This window comes from Narcine bancroftii, chromosome 3 (genome assembly GCF_036971445.1).
Source record: "Narcine bancroftii isolate sNarBan1 chromosome 3, sNarBan1.hap1, whole genome shotgun sequence".
Lineage (NCBI taxonomy): Eukaryota > Metazoa > Chordata > Chondrichthyes > Torpediniformes > Narcinidae > Narcine > Narcine bancroftii.
The window spans coordinates 16844463-16856375 of record NC_091471.1 but is presented as its reverse complement, the minus strand read 5'-3'; the positions used below and the strand labels follow the sequence as shown (position 1 = coordinate 16856375).

At 44.3% G+C, this 11913-nt stretch overlaps 1 long non-coding RNA gene across 1 annotated transcript in view; it reads right to left on the bottom strand.

Moving 5' to 3' along the window:
- Positions 1–1384: 1384 nt before the first annotated feature.
- The window catches only part of LOC138756058 (uncharacterized), a 47669-nt gene continuing 37140 nt past the window's right edge, over positions 1385–11913 (bottom strand). Inside the window, exons 2-4 of the long non-coding RNA XR_011352708.1 lie at positions 10175–10232; positions 5233–5333; positions 1385–3423 (exon numbers count right to left, since the gene is read on the bottom strand). This is a non-coding gene — a long non-coding RNA (uncharacterized lncRNA). The remainder of the gene's footprint in view (positions 3424–5232; positions 5334–10174; positions 10233–11913) is intronic.

Sequence of the window (11913 nt, the reverse complement as noted above, 5' to 3'; positions counted from 1 at the left end):
GACATTGCCTGTGCTGTTGCTCAGGGTTTCTTCAAACAGCTGCTACACAAGGTCAGAATGATCCTCTTGAATGGTATGATGGCAAAGGTCTCTATGGAAAAATTAACATTGGACTACAGTCTAGGTGGATTGAGGATGTCAGACTTTAAAAAAATATTGGGCAGCTCAGTCTTCCAAAGAGGAAGTGTACCTTCCTCAGCACAAATTGATCTGTACTTGGTGAGCAAGAAGATAGCCAAGGACTTTATTTATAAATGGGACACCAAATTGTTGTCGGGAAAGAAGGGCAACTCATACTGAAATTAGTGATTAATATCGGGAACAAAATTAATCAATATCTAAACACCAAAGTGGGGCTGACCCCAAAAACACCCCTGACTCCTAATGAATTAATACCATTAACAGTTGGTAACAAGATCCTGAATACCTGGCACCATAATGGCATCAGATGTGTGGAGGACTCTTACGAGCAGAGGCAATTAATATAATTTGAGCAACTCAAAAATAAATATGACTCGCCAAATAAGACATTATTTCCACTGCTATCTTCAAACAAGATATTTTTTTACAGGACGTATTGGGTCCAAGTATGGCCCTACCTTGGTGCAGTGCCATAGAGACCATGGTTCGAAGGGGGAGTGGAAAGAAATTCATTTCTGCAACGTATTTCCTGTTCCAGTCAGATTGTCCCAAACCGGGCCTCCATAGATCGTGGAAAAGATGGGAGTCGGACTTGGGTATTGTAATTGATATGGGGTGCTGGTCTGACTTATGCCGGGACAGCATGACCACCGTCATCAATGCAAGGTACAAGTTGGTGCAGTATAATTTCTTGCACCAGCTGTATCTAACACCGCAGAAAATCAGTGCAAAACCAGAACTCTCAGACCAATGCTTCAGATGCGGCATGGCGACTGGAACATTTGTGCACACAACCTGATCATGTACCAAGATGAGGCCCTTTTGTGTAGAACGAGGCCAAGTCCTAGAGAAAATCATAGGTAAATGATTCCCGCAGGACCCAGAGTTGTTACTGTTGGGGAACATAATGGGCATAAGGCTTACAATGAAGCTGTCCGAATTTCAAATCCAATCTGTGTTAATCGCTTTGGCAGTGACCAGGAAGTGAATTGTGGCGACTTGGAAGTCCGACTCTAGTCTTAGCATCAAACGATGGAACACAGAAATACAGAGCTGTGTTCCCCTGGAGAAAGTAACATAATCTGAGAAACAAATATGACACTTTTCGAAGGATCTGGCAGCCGTACATAAGTGTATGGCGGTGAATGACCCCCCCCCCCCCCCCAGTTCCCTGCCGTGGCTTCCTTTCCCTCGCACTAATCCCGATCAAGGAAAGTCAGTAATATATGTCGCCTGTCAGCCGCCCACTGAGCAGTGACAATCCCTGTTCCCTAATTATTATTTATTATCCTGGTGTATATTTTTTTTGCTGATGGTCGAAGTCTATGTTAGATGTGTGGGGTGGGGGGGGGTGGGGGAGACTGGAAAAGACGCGAGCTTATGTATACAGTCAAGGATGAGAATGAAATGTAAATTTGAAGCTGAGCTGTCAGGATGGCACTGACATTCTATATGGCTGGACAAGCTTGTGTGAAAATATAAACAAAATATTTTAAAAAATAGAAATCTACAGCACAGTACAGGCCCTTTGGTCCACAATGTTGTACTGACCAAATGACCTACTTTAGAATGATAGAACACTACATCACAGAAACAAGCCTTCTTGGCCCTTCTAGTATGTGCCAAATCATTTTTAATTTTGATCGTCACACTGACCTGCACCCAGTCCATAGTCTTCCATACCTCTCCCATCCATGTACCTGTCCGAATTAAATGCTAAAATTGAGTCTGGATTCACCACCTCATCTGGAAGCTTTTTCCACACCCCCACCACACTCTGTATGAATATGTTCGCCCTCATGTTCTCCCTAAACCTTTCTCGTTTCACTTTTAATCCATGTCCTCTAGTTTGTATCACACCCACCTTCAATGGAAAGAGCCTACCTACATTTACTCTGTCTACCCCCTTATAATTTTACATACCTCTACCAAATCTCCCCTCATTCTTCTACAATCCAGCAAATATAGTCCTAACCTGTTTAACCTTTCCCTGTAACTCAGTTCCTGAAGTCCGGGCAACAACCTAATAAATCTCAGTTCTCTTTCCAACTTATTGATATCTTTTCTGTTGTTAGGTGACCAAATCTGCCCGCAATACTCTGAATTTGGCCTCATCAATGTCTCATACAACTTTAACATAACATTCCAACTCCTGTATTCAGTAATTAATATGTCAAAGCTCTCTTTACAGCCATACCCACCTATGAGGCCACTTTCAGGGAGTTAAGTATCGTATTCCCAGATCCCTCTGTTCTGCTGCTTTATCATTTCTAACTTCCGAGAATTTCCCTACTGTATAACCTCCATTTTCCTCAGTTCCATGTACCTATTAAAGAATCTCTTTAAAAATCGTATTGTACCTGCTTCTACACACTGATAGTATAGAGTAAATGCACCAGACATTTTCTACTGAGGTTTGGTGAGACAAGAAATTAAGGGGAACATTAGGGGGAACTGCTCCACATGGAGAAGTGGTGAGCATGTGGAACAAGCTGCCAGCTGAAGTGGTAAATGTGGCTCAATTTTGACATTTAAGAAAAAAAAATTGGATAGTTACCTGTCTGGGAGGGGTATGGATTGGGTGCAGGCACAGCTGAATAGCCTGTTTCTGTGCTGTAGTGGGTTCTATTCACTCAGATGTTTCAGCCCATGTGCCATGTCCCTTCTGAAACAGATCTTGTTTCACTGCAGTACCAATCTTGGGCCCATCGTCATAGTATGGTTGAACTATGAATTACCACCAACTGGGCCTTCTGTTTCTTCCTGTAATTCTGGTGGTGATTGTTGATTCTGCTTAATTTGAGTTTCATTTGTTTATTTTGGGACTGTATTCCATGAAGAGATATGGTCCTGGGTTTATAACACACGGCTGGCCTAGCGGTTAGCGCAATCCCTTTACAGTGCCAGTGATCGGAACCAGGGTTCAAATCCAGCACTGTCTGTAAGGAGTTTGTACATTCTACCCATGTCTGCATGGGTTTTCTCCAGCGGCTCTGGTTTCCTCCCACCCTTCAAAAACGTACCGGGGTGTAGGCTAATGGAGTGTAATTTTGGCGGCACAAACTCGTTACAATGGCCTGTTACAATGCTTTATGCCTGATTTTAAAATAGATAAAAGAAACTTAGATTTGTTCAATTTTGCCTTCTTCCAGATGCCTCATTTTATTCGCTCTCTCTGACAGCTGATCATTGAGGACTTTGGTAGCATTGTGGATTACATGTGTTTGAACTCTGGAGGAAGGAGTTCAAGTCTTACTCATTAAATTCAGTTAATGAAACAATCTGAAAATAAAAGGAATGCATCAATCAGAGTGAAAATTAAGAACATTTTGTATTTTATTGATATCTCTAGTTCATAAATGTCATTCGCTGAACTGGACTGTATGAGCAACTGCTGAGGTTGACTCTTAACTGCCTTGTAAATGATCCTCGAGGCCACACACAATTCAGTGAAGTTAGCGAGAGGCAATAATGCTGACCTTGGTAGTTATATGAATCAATTAAAAGAATAGCCTCAGGAAAGTCTTACTGAACCTTCTTCTTTTTCTGACCTCGCTAATCAAATCATTAGGATGTCGGCAGGAAAGATCTTTTAATGACATTTGTCAGAGGTATGGAGTGATAGATCATGGAACTAGGGTCTTGTTCATCATCAAGGATCTATCCCGTTGACCAGAAATTGTTCTGCAGCCTTTTATGCCTCAGTAGTTCGAATACTCATCTAGACACTTGTTAAATACTGGCTTCACCACCCATTCGAAATTGTGTGTTCTTGACTCCCAACTACGCTGTGGATGGAAAAGGTCTTCCCCTCTAAGGCTTTTACCACGTTGAATGACTGAATGAGCTGTTCATAATAACCCTCCGTGACTCCACTATTTATTAAGCAATATTTATTTATTTCTACATATGGTCTTCCCCTCTAAGGCTTTTACCACATTGAATGACTGAATGAGCTGTTCATAATAACCCTCCGTGACTCCACTATTTATTAAGCAATATTTATTTATTTCTACATATGCCTATGTATGGCCGTGTTACGTCAGCTGTGTGTCTGAATGTTTTTGCACTGAGGACCGGAGAATACTGTTTTGTCGGGTTGCACTTGAACAATTAGATAATAATGAACTTCAACTTGAACATTTTACCATTCCCTCTAAATCTATGTTCTCTATATTTATATATCTCTGCTCCTACCATATCTCTATCTCTCATAATTCTGTATACCCCTACTGGGTTGCCTCGACAACCTCCCCTGTTTCAAGGAGAACTTACCCAGTCTCTTCTGTCTCTCTTTGTTACTGAAACGTCCATCTCAGGAAAACTCCTTTCCACCTACTGCAGTGCAATCACATGCTTCCAATCGTGTGGCAACGTAACTCCCATTCACTACTCCAGCTGTGGCCTAACTAATGATTTGTTATGTACCCTGCAGAAATTTGCTTAATAACTGCTGCTATGAAGCACCTTTAGAATTTTTTATAGTAAAAACAAAAGAAGTAAGAGCAGGAAAAGGTGACAGAGTCTGCCATATCTTCCCCAGATTGTCCTCCATTTATTTATTTTGAGTAAGATATTGGCAATTGGAGTGAAACACGAAAGCCTGCAGATCCTGAGATCGTAGCCAAAGCACAAAAATGCTGGAGGAACTCAGCCGATCTTGTAGCATCCATAGGAGACAAAGATATATTGCCGACGTTTCGGGAATGGGCCTTTCCTCAAGGTTTCTTTATAGTGAGGTTGGACCTAGTGCGGAGAGAGTGGAGAGAATGGGGTGAGATTGGAATGAGTGAGGGGAGCGGTGAAGTCGGTGCGGTTGATGTCTCAGTGAAATATAAAGGTCCAGAAGAGGCAGAAGACTGGAACGAGGTGTCCAGTGGGAGAAAGAAGGTTTAAAACAGGAGAAGGGGACTGTAGCGTGGGTGGAGACTCCTGCTTGTAGAAGTGGCCACAGTGGTTACATCATCCGACTATATTCAGGATTGCCAGTCCACTCATACACCTGGCAGAGACCTCCGTTCAAAACCCCACTCTTGAAGCTTGGAATTTTAATTCAATTCACAATTGGGAATTTGCTTGAATAAAACCCACCTGGTCTTGTCAAGGATGTTGACTGTGAAAATACAGTACTCAATAACGATTCTTAAGGGAGGGCCCAAGATCTTGCACTCAATGTCACCATGGCCAAGAAGCTGGATTATGATTTGAGAAACAATTCGTTATTTTTCCGTCTGTGCAATCTCCAACCAGATGGCATTAACACTGACTAATCCAGTGTCTGCTAAACCCCTCCTTACATGCTTTTCTCTCTCTTTCCCCATCCCTCTGTCTCCTTTCCTCCAGTTCCCCACACCATTCCCTTCCCTCTCTTATCAAGAACTACCACCTTCCCCATCACTGTTTTTTTTTAACTTTTCTCTCTTTGCACCTGAAACTAACCATGGCCTATAACCTATGAGCCTGTGTTCCTCCCCATGCCCTTTCCTCCCTCCTCACCTCCCCATTTTTATCCGGACAACTGCCTGCTTTTGCTCATCCTTTGACAGAGAGCTCAAGCCTGAAACATTGGTTACCCTTTACATCCTCCAGTGACCTGCTGAGTTTCTCCAGCAGATTGGTGTATTGCAGTAAAACACAGCCAGATCCACAACAGTCTCTGTCCATTGTGGACATCAACATGAGACGCTGCTTTAAGAAGGCAGCCAGCATCATAAGGGGCCCCCATCACCCTGGTCACAACCTCTTCTCACTGCTGTCGACAAGAAGGTTCAGAAGCCTGAAGACGAGAACCTCCAGGTTCCAGAGCAGTTTCTTTCTAATGACTAACAGACTCATGAACCCCCCCCCCCTCCCCCCAGTTGTTACACTAATCTCAGACTCTTTGCACTATTGCAAGTTATTTATTTGGACTGATTATTGTCAAAATTTATATTTATCTGATGTATTTATTATCTCTTTTAATTTAATTCAATTAGTTTACAATTATAGCTGTTCTTTATAAGCACTTGTTCAGCTGCATTAAGCATCAATTTGGCACATGTACATTGTACAAATGTGTATGATAAACACATTAATGATTAGCGCAACGCTGTTACAGGACTCGCAAACCCTATTCAAATACTGCTGTGTCCGTAAGGAGTTTGTACAACCTCCCTGTCTCTGTGTGGTTGACTCTGGGCATTCCTGTTTCCTCCTACCCTTCAAAACATACAGGAATTGTAGGTTAATTGGGGTGTTTGGGGTCACAGGCTCATGGGCCAGAAGGGTGGCACGGTTGGCGTAAGGGTTAACACAACACCTTTACAGGACCGGGGTTCGAATCCCATGGTGCCTGTAAAGAGTTTGTACGTTCTCCCCGTATCTGTGTGGATTTTCCCTGTGGGTTCTTGTTTCCTTCCACCATTGAAAAATGTACCGGTGGATGTAGTTTAATTGGGCGTCAAGGGCTCATGGGGCGAAATGGCCTGTTACCGTTCTCTATGTCTAAATTAAAAATAAATAAATAAATAAAATTCTGTTCTGTATGTCTAAACTTTCAAACATCCTGCAAGGTGAAGTAAATTTGAAATTGACCATTAAGTTAGTCATTTGAATGCGTTCAGGGATCGGCAATAAATGCTGCCCTAGGTCCTGTCCCGCACTTAGCATTAATAACAATGTTATTTGGTTATTGCTACCTTATATATGTTTGTAATAATCAAATTTGGTGAACCAATTGTTCGGGTAAAATTTTGGGAGTTGACTATTACATGCATACTACTTTTGACTGTGGTAAGTATCTGCGTCAATCGGGACGTTGGTAGCACGGATGAGCAGCCAGGTGGATGGGACCTACTGGTAAGCCCACGCTTGAGGTGGTGGGAGTTCGGATGGGTGGGCATCCAGGGCAGGAGTCCACGCTCGGGTCATTGGGAGCTCCCGCGGGTAGGCAGCCAGGGTGAGGGTCCACGGTCAGGCATCAGGACCTCTGGTTGGCGGGCAGCCAGGGCAAGGGTCCACAATTAGAGTGTCAAGTCAAGCCAAAATTGGGGGTTGACTTTTACACAGTATCGACTATTACACGTATATTATATGGTAGGTTGCTGGATCTTGTAGCCTGAAAATTGTCTGCAGTATTTCAGTCATAACAGCAGCCAATAAGCTTCTGGAAGAATTTCATAAGCTGTAAGTTGGAACATCAGGAACGTTGATATGTGAATCCCAGCGAAACATGGTTTTAATAAATTGCTGGAGGAACTCAGCGGATCCCACAGTGTCCACAGGAGGTAAAAATATATAACCAATACTTCGGGTCTGAGTCCTTCGTCAAAGTATGAGAAAAAAATAGGCAGGTGTCCGAATGAAAAGAGGAGGGGAAAGAGGGAAGAAGAAGGGACAGAGGGGAGGAGGACTGGCCGGCAGCCAAAGCAGAGGGTGGGCGTGGACAGGAGGGCAGTGATCGGGGGAGGGGGTAGCTCTGTGAATGCAGAGCTGGTTTAACATGCTGGTCAGCTTCCTACTCCTGACCTATTCCAAACCTAGAGTTTCTGAGTGCCTCTGCTTCATGTTGCTGTAATCGCCACTCAGGGAACTCTGCGCCCTCCTCTCCCCACTCTCATTCATGTCACCCACGACTGATGCCTCAACGATCTTTGCTCCCATGTAGTTTAGTCACGTCAGCACGAACTGATGTTTCCCATTACACGCTGCTTGATTCTGTTAATTATGTTTCAAAATCCATTAATTTCAGGTTGATGTTATGTTTGCTAAGTGCACTTCCCATCCCAGTTCAGGCTCCTGGTACACACTTGAGGCAGAAATCACCTGTGGCACCCTTCTAATCAAACATCGTGAGACAGCTGGTTGTGAGTGGACATCCAGTCATGCAGCTCATAGAATCACTGCAAGCAAGCCTGGCCTCCGGCACTTTTTGTGTGGAGTTTCCACCTTCTCACCATAACCACTGGATTTCCCCCAGGGGCTGCATTTTCCTCCCAGGACCAAAAAAAAGTCATAAAAACAAGAAGAAATAGAAGCAGAAATAGGCAGTTCAGCTCATCGAGGCTGCCCCATCATTTCATCATGAGTCGATCCATTTTCCAATTCAGCTCCCAATGCCCAGTCTTCTCAGATTTGTTGTCAGAGTATATACATGACATCTCATGCAACCCTGAGATTCTTTTTTCTGCGGGTGAGGTGGAATTACCACTTATTGGTAGTGCAAAATAATAAACATGTAAACAAATAAACGGACTATAAACATTAATGAATGTGAACAAACTGCCTGTGCAATTCAGAGAGAACAAAAGAAAATCAATAACATGCACATGTAAGAGTTCTTCAATGAGTTCCTGATTGAGTTTGTTATTGAGGAGTCTGATGGTGGACGGGGAGCAACTGTTCCTGAATCTGGTGGTGCGAGTCTTGTGGGACCTGGACCTCTTTCCTGATGGCAACAGCTTGGTGGTGTGGGTGTTTGATGGTTGCTGCTGAGGTCCGACGGCAACGTTCCCTGTAGATGACCTCATTAGTGGGGAGGGTTTTGCCTGTAATGTCCTGGGCTGTGTCCACTACGTTTTGGGTGCTTTATCCTCATGGATACTGGTGTCCCCATACCCAGACCATGATGTAAAGAACAGGGGGCCAAGAGCACCTGAGGGGCTTCAGAACTGATGAAGATTGTGTAGGCAAAGTTTTTGCTATAACCTTTAATGCCCTAGCTAATGAAGAACCTATCAATAGGCCATTTCATGTCAGACATCTGCCTTGAGCCCGACTACAGGAGTAGATGGAAAACTAAGAACTTACCTTTCAGACACCAACCCTAAAAGGCTGCTTCAGCTTCCCATTCATATCCAGAGGCATCTTGTAGCACCCTCCAGATCCGACAGAGGTGGGACAACTGGTGCCATAGCGCTACCCATCATAAAAATGAGGCAGAGCAATGACCATCTTCCCTACCCATAATCCCCCAGGTAGTTTGAACTACTCTGTGGTTCCCAGAACAGTTCCAGCTGCGTGGGGGATTATGGGCAGGGAAGATGGCCTTGGCTCTGCTGTGTTTTGAGCTGCAGAGAGTAGCCCCAAAGGCCAAAGCAGCCCAATGTGGCTGTCCCAGCCCTCAATGGCCACACCCTGACAGCTCCCGTTGCCCTGCTTGCCCCCGCTACCCTGTGTCCCCCACTGCTGTGGCAGCCCCCGCTTCCCTGCCAGCCCCCGCTGACAGCTCCCTCTGCCCCAGCAGTCCCCGCTGACAGCTCCCTGTGCCTTGACTTTCCCCGCTGCCCCGCCAGCCACCGCTGACAGCTCCTGTCGGCTCCCACTGACAATTCCTGCTGTCTCAACCGTCCCCGCTGCCATGATGGTCCCCACTGCCCCATCTGTCCCTGCTGCCCTGCCACCCCTGATATGGATGGAGAGGGTTGAGTGAGGACATGGGTCGTGGGCTGAAGGCATCATCAGCCCGCCCCTAAACAGCCGCTTAGCGTGGCTGTACATTCAGGTCGATTGGTAGAGGGCGTCGCTCTGCTGATTAGCCCTCTCCTAGAGGGGTTGGAATATCCGGCTCGAAAATGGCCTCCGCACATTCAGAGAGGTTTTGGACATTTGGACTTTTTCCCTGAAAGTGCCTAATTTCAGCTTAAATATATGCAATGACCTGGCCTCCACAACTGCCTGTGGCAAGAAATTCCACAGATTTACCACCTTTGGTCTAAAGAAATTCCTCTGCATATCAGTTCTACGGGGATGCCCTTTAATCTTGAAGTTGTGCCCACTTGTCCTAGACTTGCCCACCATGAGAAACTACCTTTCTACACCATTCCATCCACGCCTTATTTGTAGGTTCATAGAATCACTGAAAATGGGCCATTCAGCCCTTTGAGTCTGCACCACTATTCAATATGCTCATGGCTAATCATAGGTCCTCAGTACGCCCTTTCCTGCTTTCTCTCCATATCCCTTGATCCCTTCAGCCATAAAGGCCAAATACAACTCCCTTTTGAATACAGGGAGTGCCCAGGTTACAAATGACTAACGGACAACTCATACTTACGAACAAACTGGGCTCCCAATTTATGCGTGCGTGTAATGTTACCTCACGACTGCCCCTTCTGGTATGCAAGATGAAATGAGAATAAGTGTTAACTTTTGATCATGACCTTTTTTTCTAGCTAAATTGCTTTAAGAACTGCTTCCTTAATTTTTTTTTTACAGACTAAGATGCAAAATAAGAACAGTATGTACTTGTTTCGACTTATCTACAAATGCGACCTGAAGGCAGATATAGGAATGGATGGCATTCGTAACCCAGAGACTCCCTGTACATCAAATGAACTGGCTTCAACAGCTTTCTATGGTGAGGAGTTCCACAAGTTCACGAGCCTATGAGTGAAGAGATTTATCTTCATCTCTGTCCAAGATGAATGATCTCTAATCCTAAGATTGTGACCCTTCGTTCTGGTCTTCCACAACATCAGGAAAATTCTTCCTACATCCAACCTGTCTAGTCCTGACAGATTTTTATATCTCAATAAGATCCCCTCTCATTCTTCTAAATTCCAATGTGTGTAACCCGAGTCTATTCAGTCTTTAATTATTAAATTGTACCGAATGAGCAGGTGGGCAATACTGAAAATTAGAGAGGAAATCTAATATTATTTAGGATTAGTAAATGGGTGGATAATGGTCAGTGCAGACTCAATGGGCTGAAGGTCCTATTTCTGGGGTGTATAACTTTATGATTAGTTCTCTCAATGCCGCATCCCCCATTAAACAATCTTTCAATAAACATACTTGTTCCTACCAGATACCATGAAATTATTAATGCTTTTGTCTATCATGATGTGTCGCGCGGGTGTGCGCGCGTGCGTGTGTGTGTGTGTGTGTGTGTGTGTGTGTGTGTATATACAGGTAGTCCTTGATTTCCGACCTACGTGACTTATGTCCACTCGCACATACAACCAATTTTTAAAAAATTCTTTATTAAAACTACTATACAACAACATATTTTGCATGAGAAGTACTGTGTACGATGGCCCATGCTCCAGGTGGTAGCCGAATGTCCCCGCTCCCCCCAGAAACCCTAAAGTTCCTGCTCTCCATGGCTGCACAAAAGTCCCCACTCCCGGAGGCAGCCCGAAGTCCCCCTCCCCCACGGCAGCCTGAAGTCCCTGCTCCTGGCAGCAGCCCAATGTCCCCGCTTCCAGTGGCAGCCCGAAGTCCCCACTCCCTGGGGAAGCCCTGTCCCGCTCCCAGTGGCAGCCCGACGCCCAAGTCTAATTACTTTATTGTATTCTAGAAGCTTTCATATGGGGATTGGATAGTATCTTTGTTGAAGGTACTGTATTGTACATAAGTTTACATTCTTTGTTAAAGATTAATTTGTTAAAAATCTTTAAAAAATTTTTTATGGTCTCGTTTAATCTTGCATGGTGGGCAAACCCAACTTCCAATCAATCCAATTAACAACCAAATTGTCAGTCCCAATTACGGTCATAAGTTGGGGACCACCTGTACTGAGCTTCTATGTCTGTGTTTGAGTGTGTGAATGTGTGTAAAAACACGATGCTGGAGAAACTCATCAGGTTAAACAGTGTTCTTTATCTGGCAAAGATTAAAATACCTAACTGTCTTGGGCCTGAGTCCTTAATCAATGGAAGAATGTCAGCAGGAGTCCGAATAAAAAGATAAAGGGGGGAGGAGCATGGGACCATTGTTGTTTGTTGTCTAGATCAATGGTGTGGATGATAATATAGAAACTGGATGAGCAAGTTTGCTGAAGACACTAAGATT